Below are 12,267 nucleotides of genomic sequence, written 5' to 3' on the forward strand. Positions count from 1 at the left end.
GACACATGGATCCTTAACCAGTCTGGTGCACCTGCAGAAGCAGTGATGATTAAATGTTTTCAAAAAGTTGAACATTGAACACTACCACACAGTACAGACCCTTTGGTCCTCCAAGTTGAGCAGACCCATATATTCCTTAAAAATTTAATAAACCCTCCCTACCCTGTAAACCTCTATTTTTCTTCCATCCATGTGCCTGTCTAAGTCTTAAATGCCCCTTCTGTTTCCTTGCCTTGCAAGGCATTCCAGGCATGAATCGAGGGACACCCTTGAAGAGTATAAGGGATGTGGGAACACGGTGAAAATGGAAATAGAATGTTACAATAGGTTTTCAGATGGCATCGACAGACAGTGTGGAGGAGAATCCAAAAATATTTATATTAAGAATGGTCATGAGGTAAAAGACCATTGACATCAGGCCCACTGGCCTATACTTTCCCAGATTCTTTTGAGAGCCTATTTTAAACAACGGAACACAAGCTGCCCTCCAATCCTCCTGTACCTCACCCTTGGCCAAGGACACATTAAATATTTCTGCCAAGCCCCCTACAATTTCTACACTAACTTCCATCAAGGTCTGAGGCAATATCTGGTCAGGCCCAGGGGATTTGACAACTTTTATTTGCCTCAAGATAGCAATCAGCTTCTCTTCTCTACTCTGTGTCAGTTCCATGACCTCAGTGCTTGCTTGTCTCAGTTCCATAGACTCTGCGCCCATTATCTGAGCAAATACGGATTTAAAAAAAGACATTTCTCCCATCTCTTTTGGCTCTTTACATGGCAGACTACTCTGATCTTTGAGGGGACCAATTTTGTCCCTTATGATTCTTTTGCCATTAATATATGTGTAGAAGCCCCTAGAATTTTCCCTCACCTTGTCTGCCAGAATCAGAATTCATTGTCATGGACACGCCCCAAAAGTGGTACAAATTATATTTTTAAAAAGTAAAGAAGTAGTGTCTGTGGGTCACTGTCCATTCAGAAATATGATGGCAGAGGGGAAGAAGCTGTTTCTGTACCATTAGATGTTTCTGTACCATTGGATGAACCATACTCCTGAACCTCCTTCCTGGGTGGGATGGTCCTTGAGGATGAATGCGATGAAAAATAAAATGCCTTAAAGTTTATAATATTCATGGAAGTGAAGTTTGTTCTGTAAAATACAGGATAGTATTTTTGTCTTTTAAACTGTTTATTCTTAATGTGATATATTAGACATTGTACGAGTAAGTCTCAAGCAACCGGAAAATACACTTATCTGGCATCTACCAATCCCCATAGGTTCTGGATAGCAGGGGTTTTACTGTAAATTGATAACACACAGATATATTTTGGAAAAAATGGGGATTTAAGGGTTATAGGGAAAAAGGCTGGTAGGTGGAGTTGAATCCAAGTCCAGATCACCTATGATCTTATTGAATGGCTTGTCTCAACAGAAATTACATTTTCCTATTCCTATTTCCCATGCATTCATTTAAGTCTTGCTACCTTACAAACCTCTGATGACCTTTCATTGATCAGAGGTTACCTACATCAGGAAAACAACTACAATTATTTGCACATAATTTGAACTGATAAATTTGCCTGGTAACGTAGTAAGTGGATAGAAAAATAAAGGTGGAGAGAATTTTTTAAAAATCAGGAATTTTACCCCTCATCTACATGGGGAAATAATCATGTAGCCAATGGAAAGGTTTGTGATTTTTGTTTTCCTATTGGGGTTAAATAGAGTAATTTGAAATATTTTTACAAAGACATTCTCCTTTTATGTTTGGTTCTTGAAAAAGTTCAGTCAACCTTTTTTTTTAAAAGCATTTCTGTCCACCTTAATTGAATAATTTTTCTCACCCCTATGTTTGACCTGGGATAGCCCAACTATGTTAGAATACACGGGAAAAAATTCTTTGCAAAACCATTTCCAGGCAATAGAAACACATGACACTGGTTAACAAATGTGAAGTTGTAACCAAGATTTTTTTAACCTCTACTTTTGTAGTTGAATTAACTATTTCTGACCCCATTGAGGTAGAAGAATAAACATTCCTGGCACAGCCTACTCAAATTTAATTTCATTGGTTGAAAAAGAGGCAAATCTCAGTAAGATCATTTGCTGCACCCAGTAGATTCCACAGCAGTGTGCAAAATGATAGAAAAATACGTTCAGATTTATACTTGGCTAAATTGAGATGCAGGAATCGATTGAACTAATAGATTCCTCCACTCACCATAGAAAGAAAATTAACTTGTATGCATTATTCACAATGAAAAATGCTCTACAGCTAATTAACTACTTTAGAATCATCGGCACTGTGTAAAGTTTGGCAAACCGACAACATTCAGGAGCAATAAAACTGACCAGATTTTTTTTGTGTGTGTGTGTGTGTTGCTTGTTTTAATGGCTTCAGTTCAAAAATACACTTTGGCCAATACCAGATCCTCCTACTCTTCAAAGCTGAGCTATTGGATTTTTCTGTCCGCCCAAGAGAGTAGATGCGGCCTCCAACATTGCAGATCCCTCTCACTACTGTACTGAAATGTCAGCCTGTGTTATATGCTTTACTCCCAAGTGAGCTGGGAACCATAACCTTCTGACTCAGAAGCAACAGTGTACTGACCCAGCCAAGAGAGACACTTCACTGCACAACCATAGCATATATGCAAAAGTCACAAATCATTACGCTATTGTTGGAGTTCTTTCAAATTTGGACATTATTTTTAAGATTAGATTCAAATTTATTGTCATTGTGCCAAGTAAAACACAAAGCCAATGAAATACAATTAGCGTCCAACCAAAACTTGAAAAATAGTGCTATATACTATGTGCGAATAAAAACAAACGCACTCCTATACATTGCACTGCCAGGATGTTAACCTTTATTAGTGAGCAAGAATTGGTTCCTTCAAACCCACTCAACATTACTGAAAGGACTGTTAATGCAGAGAGGGGAGGAAAATACTATGCAACTAATGGTTCTCTGGAGATAATCCACGGAATCATTCAAAACAGCAACGAAGAAAACGTGATCTTCTTATTTCCATCTCTCTGTGGTAGCATCTCACCCAGTGGTTTGCAAACTTTTCCTTTCCACGCGCATGCCACTGGAAGTATTCCCTATGCCATAGGTACTCAGGTGGCATGCGCGTGGAAAGAAAAAGTTTGAAAACCACTGTTTTCATCGTATCTCCTTGACTCGTGATGTGCACGGTTTCAGAATTCCAAAGGAAATGGGCCAATGACCATTTTTCTCAAGCAAAATATTTCAGTAACAATTGGGTCCAGAGCAGTTATTCCCAACCTTCTCTTCCCACTCACACACCACCTTAAGCCATCCCTTACTCATCACAGAGCACCCGATGGCCTAGGGATTACTTAAAGTGGGATGTGAGTGGAAAGAAAAAGGTTGAAAACCACTGTTTTAATCGTACCTCATTGACTCATTATGTGCACGGTTTCAGAACTCCAAAGGAAATGGGCCAATGACAATTTTTCTCAAGCAAAATATTTCAGCAACAATTGGGTCGAGAGCAGTGATTCTCAACCTTCCCTTCCCACCCACATCCCACCTTAAGCCATCCCTTACTCATCACAGAGCACCCGATGGCCTAGGGATTACTTAAAGTGGGATGTGAGTGGAAAGAAAAAGATTGAGAAGCACTGATGTCTCCTCAACTACAACAACATGATCAAGATGGATCCCTTGTGATCAGCAGGATGACTTAAATTCACTGGTCCCATTTTGTTAACCATGATGGAAATCTTGGGACAATGGAATGGATTATTGTAACTGGATGCATGATCATGGGGTTGATGGGCTGAAGTACCTGATTCAATGGCAATGCAATTCTAAAGTCTATCTCTTTGTAGATTAGATACATTAACTTGGAGTTAAGGAAACCAGTACTAGAAGATTCTCTATTATTTCTTTTATTATAAAATGTTACAATTTCTATCACATTGTTGCGATAATCACAATATAAATGAAAGATACACAGCAATTATTATATTGGCATGCACATCTTAATACAGATTATATCTGCCATTGAATAAAAAAGGGAGATAGAACCAAGTTACAGTGAAGGCCACACCACTTTTCCCTTTTTTTAAAAAAAAGTTTATGTTACTGATATGTACAGTATATGTCATGCTGTTAATTGATTATTTAAAATGGAATAATATGTATATTGAGAGATCAATAAATCTTTATTCCTCAACAATCCAAATCAATCTATTCAATTGAAGTTGCTTGGTAGCAATTCATCTTACTTTTCCAGATTTTTAAATCATTCAATGAAGCTCCCTTTATCTGATTGGCTGAAATAATCCACATTTTAATATTGATTTCAAATGCAAAATAACTTAGATTCAATGAATGACTATACTGAACCTTTTATAGTAGATGCTAAACAATGACCTATATTTAGATAAAGTAATCAACTTAAAGGACTCCAATAGGTTAACCTACAATAGAAGACTAATTACATTAGTTTTCAATAAAATGAAAATTTTTGAAGAAATTTGTAGAATTACAAATATTAAAGTAGATTATCTTTTACAGCAACCAGATGTCCTTAATGACAAAACATTTGTCAAAAGGAGAATGTATCAAGATCACAGTATTTTACTTTGGGTGGCATCGTGGTACAGCGAGTAAAGCCTCCTCATCACAGGTCCCCAAGTTAGGGTCCACCCTCACCTCTCCTGCTGCTGACATCAAGTTTGCATCTTCTTCATGTGGATGTGAGGGTTTCTCCTGGGTGCTCTCGTTTCCTCCCACAGAAGACCATAAGAAATAGGAGCAGGAAAACTCATTACAGACAGTGCCAAATGGGATTCCCAGTCACTGGTGCTATAACAACATTGCACTAACCGTGCCACTGCAATTGACCACTATAAATTGCCCCTCGTGTGCAAGCGGCAGCGTAGTGGGGGGAGGGGGCAAGGAATTGCTGAAAGGAGCATGGAGAGATAAAATGGCGTGGGTGCAAATGGATGTCTGATGGTTGGCACAGACACGGTGAACCAAAGATCCTGTTTCCATGCTGTATAACTATGACTTTAAAATAAAGAACAAACCATAATGAAATCATCCAATTACACACAAAATGAATACAACTCATGCATTCGTAAGTTATTATAAGGAAATAGAAAGTGCACATTGCTTCATTAGATGGAACGTTGAAAACAAAATGTCTCACAAGGACCTAAAGAGACAAAATGTTAACAAAAATTATGAAAATCTCACAAAGCTCTAAATTAAGTTTCCTAAACTATTTGGAGTTTATAATTCAATGTACTTGCTATGCTCATAAATGGATCACATTTATTTAAAGCACACAACACGCCCAAGATTTTAGTTCCTTTGGAACAAGCAAGTAATTTCCAAACAGAATCTCCAGCTGGTGACCTTAGCATTTAACATGGAAAAAGAAAGGAAATTTTGAATTGTTAAAATCCAGTGTTGCAATCCGTACAGAAAAATCCTTAATTGATATCCACCTACATTTTAAGGGGTTTGTTCATTTGTATATTCCCAGCATCATGTTTTTTTTTGCCACTTATTTTCTGTACTGTGTTGGAAATGGTGTCCATTCCGGTGTTAAGCTCGAGCATTTATGAAACTGTGCAGATGGAGGTCAAAATGAGGAGGTGTTGAAATAGTGTTTTTTTTATGTTGTTATGGTGTCCGTTTTGGATATTCTGCAGTGCAGATTGTGTTTCAGCCTTCAGTTCGAAGCGGATGTTATCCACGATGTCACATTTGACAGCTTAGAGCTCTGATATTGAGGAGTAGTAATCTTTTGCATGTGGAATAACTAGTATAAAAAGATCAAATTGTTAGTCAGTCTCTCATATCATATAATAAAAAGTCTACAGTTGATAGAAATAAAATCAAAGCTTTTCTTCGCTATCTGATCAAAGCCCCTGAACTTAAATAAAAATGCGATTTATAAAATTGATTCACACCTCATGCAGATCTGGAAGTCTTTTCCTTTCCATTTTTCTCCCTGCTGGAGCTGGAGATATGGATTCGTGCTGGAAGACTCCTCTATGAATGCTGAAAGCCCCTCTGGTGCTTCAACCAAGAATATGTAGGACGATGGCGAGCCCCTGACATGGTCCTTGCTTAGCAGCCTTGCTGACTGCCTAATGTCACGGCCATCGGTGAGGTGCCCTTTCTGCCAATTAACAGATTAGAGATGCAGTTTAGCCATCAACTTGTTTAACAGTTCAACTCAGGTTTTTCTGCTTAAATTAAAAAATGAATCCTGGAATTTTTCTACTGTATAGCAATTTTAATGGATCTCTTTGCCAAACAAATCTCTACAGATCACCATCTTTCTTTTATTGATTTTAATTGGAACTAGCAGTATAAATTTGGACATGTATGATGTCAGTTAAAAGAAAGATGCTTAACCAAACCTTTCTAAGCACATCCCTTCAATTTATATTGAAATATGTGCAATGAGATATGAGACAGTATATGCCACAATGGAGCTCCCTGCCCAGCTTGATAAGCAATCCCACATGCCATTTCTAATTTAAAAATGTAGTACCCCACTGAACAGCTCACAAAATAAACCAGCAGCCTGGATCTTCTGTGTTGATAAGCCATCAAAATTGTGGCCAGCAGCTTGACAGCAGATCTTGAATATGCTGCAACCCAAGCCTTTGTTCATTTAATCAGCGAATGGGCAATTGGATGGACGAGTGTTAAAGATGGGGGCGTTGATAAGTGTAATGAGCAGGCATTGGGGGTAGTGGGCGGGTGGGTGGAGGCTTGGGAGAGGGTGAGGCATTGGAGAGGTGGGTGAGAGCGGGGATGGGTGGGGCGTCAGTCGTGGGAAGAATGAATTGGGAATGGTTGAGTGAAAGAGCTGGAAGAGGGAGATGATACAGCACTTGAGCCAATAAAACCAATGCTTTTGAACGAGCTGATACACAACACTGCACAAGCGTTGCTCCATCTTAGTCCCAATAATGTGTACGTTTGTACTGCCTAGATTTAACCTTTGCACTAATCACCCTCCCCTTCACATCATTAATGACCATTGAGTCAAAAACATAAAACTAGACCTTTATATCTCAAGTCCGAACCACCCTGAAAGCCAATTAACAGCAGCTTACATATTTAATGGCTTTAATAAGTTCACTTCTAATCAACTGACAAAGAGTCTTAGAGCCAATGAGCCAACACAGCACAGAACAGACCATCCATGCTTACCAACAGGACATACTTAATTCAGTATCCCTTTAACATCAAAGCCATAATTAACAAGCTATTGGGTCTCATCATTAATTTAGTAGCACGTTTGAATCAAACTCTCATGCCAGGTTACTGGCTCTTCATTGGGCCTGAAACATCGATGATATATCTCTACCTCCTTTGGGCAATATGGGACTGACTGAGTTCCTCCAGCATTTCTGTGGGGTTTTTTTTATTACAAACGCAGCATCTGCAAATTTTTGTGTGTCACTTTATTTAAAATGATTACTTTGAGACATTATGGAGAATGGAGCTTGTATGGGGGTAAGGAAGTTAAATCTGACACACAAAATATCTAACAATATTTTTCCTCAATGGGAAAATTCTAACCTGGGCAGGTTTTAAGAACTGTACCGCATCTGAATAGTAGTTGATTTTGGAACAATTTAATCATTCCCCCCCCCCCCCCCCCCCCCTAAAAACAAAGCTGTTGCCATTTCCCCAGTGGAGTTAGTCCTTCAGGCGTATTCTCAGGAACTCCTGACCTTTAACCTTTCTGGGTCAGAGCAAATCGAGATACTTAGGCCTCAGCTCGATGCACATCAGAACCATCAATCTGTTTCAGTTTACACTCCAGGGTTAGATGATGTAACTGAACAAAACACATTTTGTGGCCGTAGAAAATCCTTTTGTTGTGACTGTGCCCTTCATTCTTCTCGTTACTGTACAGGGGGGCTGCAGCCAGGTCTGGCCTTGCAAGAGGAACCAGCAAATGCACTCACTCACTTCCCTGTTCGATTGGCTTCAAAGGCAGACTATGATGCATTCCTTTATTTTAAGAAAAAAAAACCCTTTTTCATTTTGTTTTGCAGCTGTTTCTATCAAACAGAAAGTACTTGTGCAGCCTGAATATCCCGGAGACCCAGAACAAGATTAAAAGGACTGAGCCACTCGAGGCTTGAGCCCCTGCTCTGTCAGAATGGCATAAGCTGTTCCTGCAACAAGGGAATCAACATCAAATTCTTAGACAGAAACAACCTTTCACCCCCTGCACCCCCCGCCCGCCTCCCTCCACACACCTACCCCCACTCGCTTCCTTCCTTTGAAGGGTCTTGACGTGTCAGCTTCTTCTCATCTTTTTGATCCCATATGTTTCATTTACACTCACAGAATGCGGCCTTTATCTAATAATATGCTGATCTAGTTGTTATTTGACCAACATTTTGAGTCTTTAAATAAGTATCACCACAAAAAAAATTGGTTATAGGAGAGCATCATTTTACCATCAATAGGATAAGTTAATAAAATGTTAAATGAAGTAAAGGTCGAGGCAGTTGAGATGATTAATTCCTGCCATTACATACAAGCATATATACATAAATGTACATTTAAGAGGCTCGGAAGAGCACTACAATTAGTGCAACATAATTACAGCGCCATCGACCCGAGCTCAAATCCGTCACTGTCTGTAAGGAGCTTGTACCTTCTCCCAGTGTCCAAGTGGATTTCTGAAGGGTGCTTCTCCCACGTTCCAAAGACAAATGGATTTAGTTCGTTAATTGGCCACGTGGTCGTTATTGGCCAGTGCAGGCCCATGGACAGGAAGGACCTGTGATCATGGTGTATCTCTAAATTTAATTGGAAGTGTCCAGATCAACACTTGAGTTGCTTAGGCACAGGGGGCTTTGGACCAGCTGCCAAGCACTCAGGTTAATATGGAATGGTGCCTTCTGGTTGGTGTTGGTAAGCTGTTCCATCCTGTATGGTTCTATTATTCTGACTCTTTGATATGTAAACACAACTTTGAATATTTTATTACTTCCAATCTTCACTGAAGGATGCACTGCTTTTGAGTTCATTTTCCACTATTTTCCCAAGAACATTTTCCCTTCAATTTGACAGTCAGTTATATAACTGTAAGTGAAGGGTTTGTCTATTGCATGGTAGTCGTTTCTGACATTCAATCCCGTTGTCAGTTTGTTTCCAAATCTATCAAATGACCGGCCAATACCACATGCAAGATTAATACACATGCAGTTGCTGTGAATTGCTCCCGACAGTCCTGGAACATCTGGGGATCAAGTGCTGCCAATTCTACCTGCCTGGTTGTAGGGTACATTCCACCCCAGGCTAGCGTCAGGCAGGCGCTGGAGGAGCTGAGCATTGTGATTAATAGCCATGTGACAGCACATCCTGAGGCCTTCCTAATCATTGTACAGGACTTCAATCAGGCCAACTTGAAATCGTCTCTGATACATGACCACCAACACATCACATACGAGACCGGGGAACCAACACACTCAATCACTGATATACCACCTTGAAGAACACCTACCGAGCCATACCACGACTACACTTCGGCAAGTCTGATCACCTTGGCTGTACTTCTACTCCTGGCATACAAGCAAAGACTGAGGACCACAGACCAGATGTGAAGATGGCAAAAGTATGGTAAAGGGAGGCAGAGGAGCATCTGCAGGACTGCTTTGAATCAGTGGACTGGACCATAATTCAACAACTGATCCATACACTTGACTAAATATGTAACAAGAATCATGGACTTCAATAAGATCTGCGTGGATGAGTGGGTGCCCATGACCACATACCGGGTGTTCTCTAAACAGAAGCCTTGGATGAATCAGAGGATTTGGAACCTGCTGAGGGCGAGATCAGGGGCATTCAAGGCTGGGGATCTTGACCTCTGCGAGAAGTTCAGGTGCGACCTGCCAAAGCCATCTCTGAAGCAAAATGTCAATTCCATAGGAAACTAGAGTGAGACGCAGATACACGCCTTGGGACCGAAAGTCTGCACCAACCAACTAGCTGGAGTGTTCATTGACATTTTCAACCTCTTTTGCTGCAGTCAGAGGTTCCATCTGCTTCAAAAGGGCAGTGCGAGCTGCCTCAATGACTAACACTAACTTGTACTGTGATGAAATGGTTTTAGGCTGATCAGAATTAACACGTACCTAAGCAAAGTCTAGACCCACTGCAATTTCCCTCTCGACACAATCCCTCCATAGCAAACCCATTATTGGCTCTGGATCACCTGTTATACAGCAAATTATACATATGGCTGCTCTTCATCAACGACAGCTCAGTGTTCAACACTATTATTACCTCATTGCTGGTCAAGAAGCTACAAACTCTATACCTCTACACCCTATTCTGCATCTGGATCCTTGACTTTCTCATCAGAAGACCACAGTCAATACGAATTGAAAACAAAGTCTATTCCACACTGATTATCAACACAAGTGCACCTCAAGATGTCTACTGAGCCCATTGCTCTACTCATTATACACCCATGAATGTGTGACCAGACACAGTTTCAATGCTATCAACAAATTTTCCAATGACACCACAGTGGTTGGCAGAATCACAAATGGCAATGAGGAAGCATATTGAAGGGAGATAGATGAACTTGTTGAGTGGTATAATGCCAATGTCCTTGCACTCAATGTCAGCAAAACCAAGGAGATGATTGTGGGCTTCAGGAGGAAGTCAGGGGAACCCTGTCCTCATGGAAGGCTCCGTAGTGGAGAGGGTCAAAAACTTCAAATTCCTGGATGTCAACATCTCTGAGGATCTGTCCTGGAGCCTTCATGTCGATGCAATCGCCAAAAAGGCCCGCCAGCTGCTATACTTTGTGAGGTATCTGAGGAGATTCAGTATGTCTCTGAAGACTCTCAAAAGCGTCTACAGGTGTATCATGGAGAGCATTCTGGCTGGTGGCATCACTCTTTGGTATAGGGGTGCCAATGCTCAGGACAAGAAAAAAATTTCAGAGGGTTGTTAATTTGGCCTGTGACGTCACAGGCACCAGACTTCACTCCATCAAGGACATCTACGTGAGGCAGTATCTTAAAAAAAAAAGCAGCCTCTATCCTCTTCATACTGCTACCATCGGGGAAAAAAGGTACAGGAGCCTAAAAACGACCACTCAGCTGCACGAGAACAGCTTCTTTCCTGCTGCCATCAGATTCCTGAATCATCAATGAACCAAAGACACTGCCTTACCTTTTATGCACTATTATTTTTTAAATGTATTGTTTTTAAGGTGGGTCATAAGAATGTTTGCCCTGTGACGCTGCCGCAAAACATCGAATTTCATAACTTGTTCGAGACAATAAATTCTGATTCTGGATTCTTTACAAAAGGAAACCCAGAAACAATCAACCTTCTTTGACATACCATCAGGCAGTCCACAACAGCTCCAATCAAATGGATGCTTGTCTGCTAATAACTGAACATCAGGAAGTCATCATCAGGAATCCAGAGAAAAGTGAAGGTAACAAGTTGGGAGACAATAATGGAAAACCTGTGGAGGAGTTGCATGTGATTGGAGCACATGTATTATAAATAAAAGATGAGAATGGTTATGCTGGTTTTTTTTTGGTCTGGAACAGGTGACCTGATCGGGATAGATAAGGCAGAGGGTAAACTCCTTCTTCCCTTGGTGGGGTTGTCTAAGACAGGAGGTCACAGATTTAAGGTGAAATGTATGAGGTTCAGAGGGGACCTTCAGTGGTACGGGGAGCAAAATCAGTAACTTCAGACAGACACAAGAAAGACCTGATTCCATTGAGATTCCACCTTTCCAAAAAAAAGTTTCCACACAGTACAACATTTGTGCACTGACTATAAAATTTCTTGGCCAACTTGTTGATCAAAACAGAGAGGACAGATTAAAACCATTTCAGATGATGACCAAGGGAGAGCCCAACTATTGGATTAAAAATCCAGTATTCCTTTGCTCTCCGAAGGGAGTTCTGTGGGATTCAATCTTGCTGCTCCCCATCTGTATCCTTTCCTCTCCATCCACTAGATTTGTGTCTTTCAAGAGTGGTTAGGTAATACTTTTTCAAACATAATTTGGTAGAACTTTGGAACCCTCTTCTATAAATGGCAGTTGATGCCAGGTTAATTGCTAATTTGAAAATCTAGGATGAATAGTTTGGAGACCAAGAAATAGGGAGAAAAGCTGGAAACATTGCATCATTGTAAGATCAACCAGAATTTTATTCAATAGCAGAGCAGACTCGAGGGCAAAATGCCCCTA

At 40.4% G+C, this 12,267-nt stretch overlaps 1 long non-coding RNA gene across 11 annotated transcripts in view; it reads right to left on the minus strand.

Moving 5' to 3' along the window:
• Positions 1–3,917: 3,917 nt before the first annotated feature.
• Positions 3,918–12,267, minus strand: part of LOC138759500 (uncharacterized) — a 245,767-nt gene continuing 237,417 nt past the window's right edge. For all 11 annotated transcript variants that reach the window (XR_011354878.1, XR_011354886.1, XR_011354877.1 and 8 more), the window contains 2 exons: positions 5,966–6,177; positions 3,918–5,814 (listed from right to left, as the gene is read on the minus strand). This is a non-coding gene — a long non-coding RNA (uncharacterized lncRNA). The remainder of the gene's footprint in view (positions 5,815–5,965; positions 6,178–12,267) is intronic.

This window comes from Narcine bancroftii, chromosome 3 (assembly GCF_036971445.1).
Source record: "Narcine bancroftii isolate sNarBan1 chromosome 3, sNarBan1.hap1, whole genome shotgun sequence".
NCBI classification, from domain to species: Eukaryota; Metazoa; Chordata; class Chondrichthyes; order Torpediniformes; family Narcinidae; genus Narcine; species Narcine bancroftii.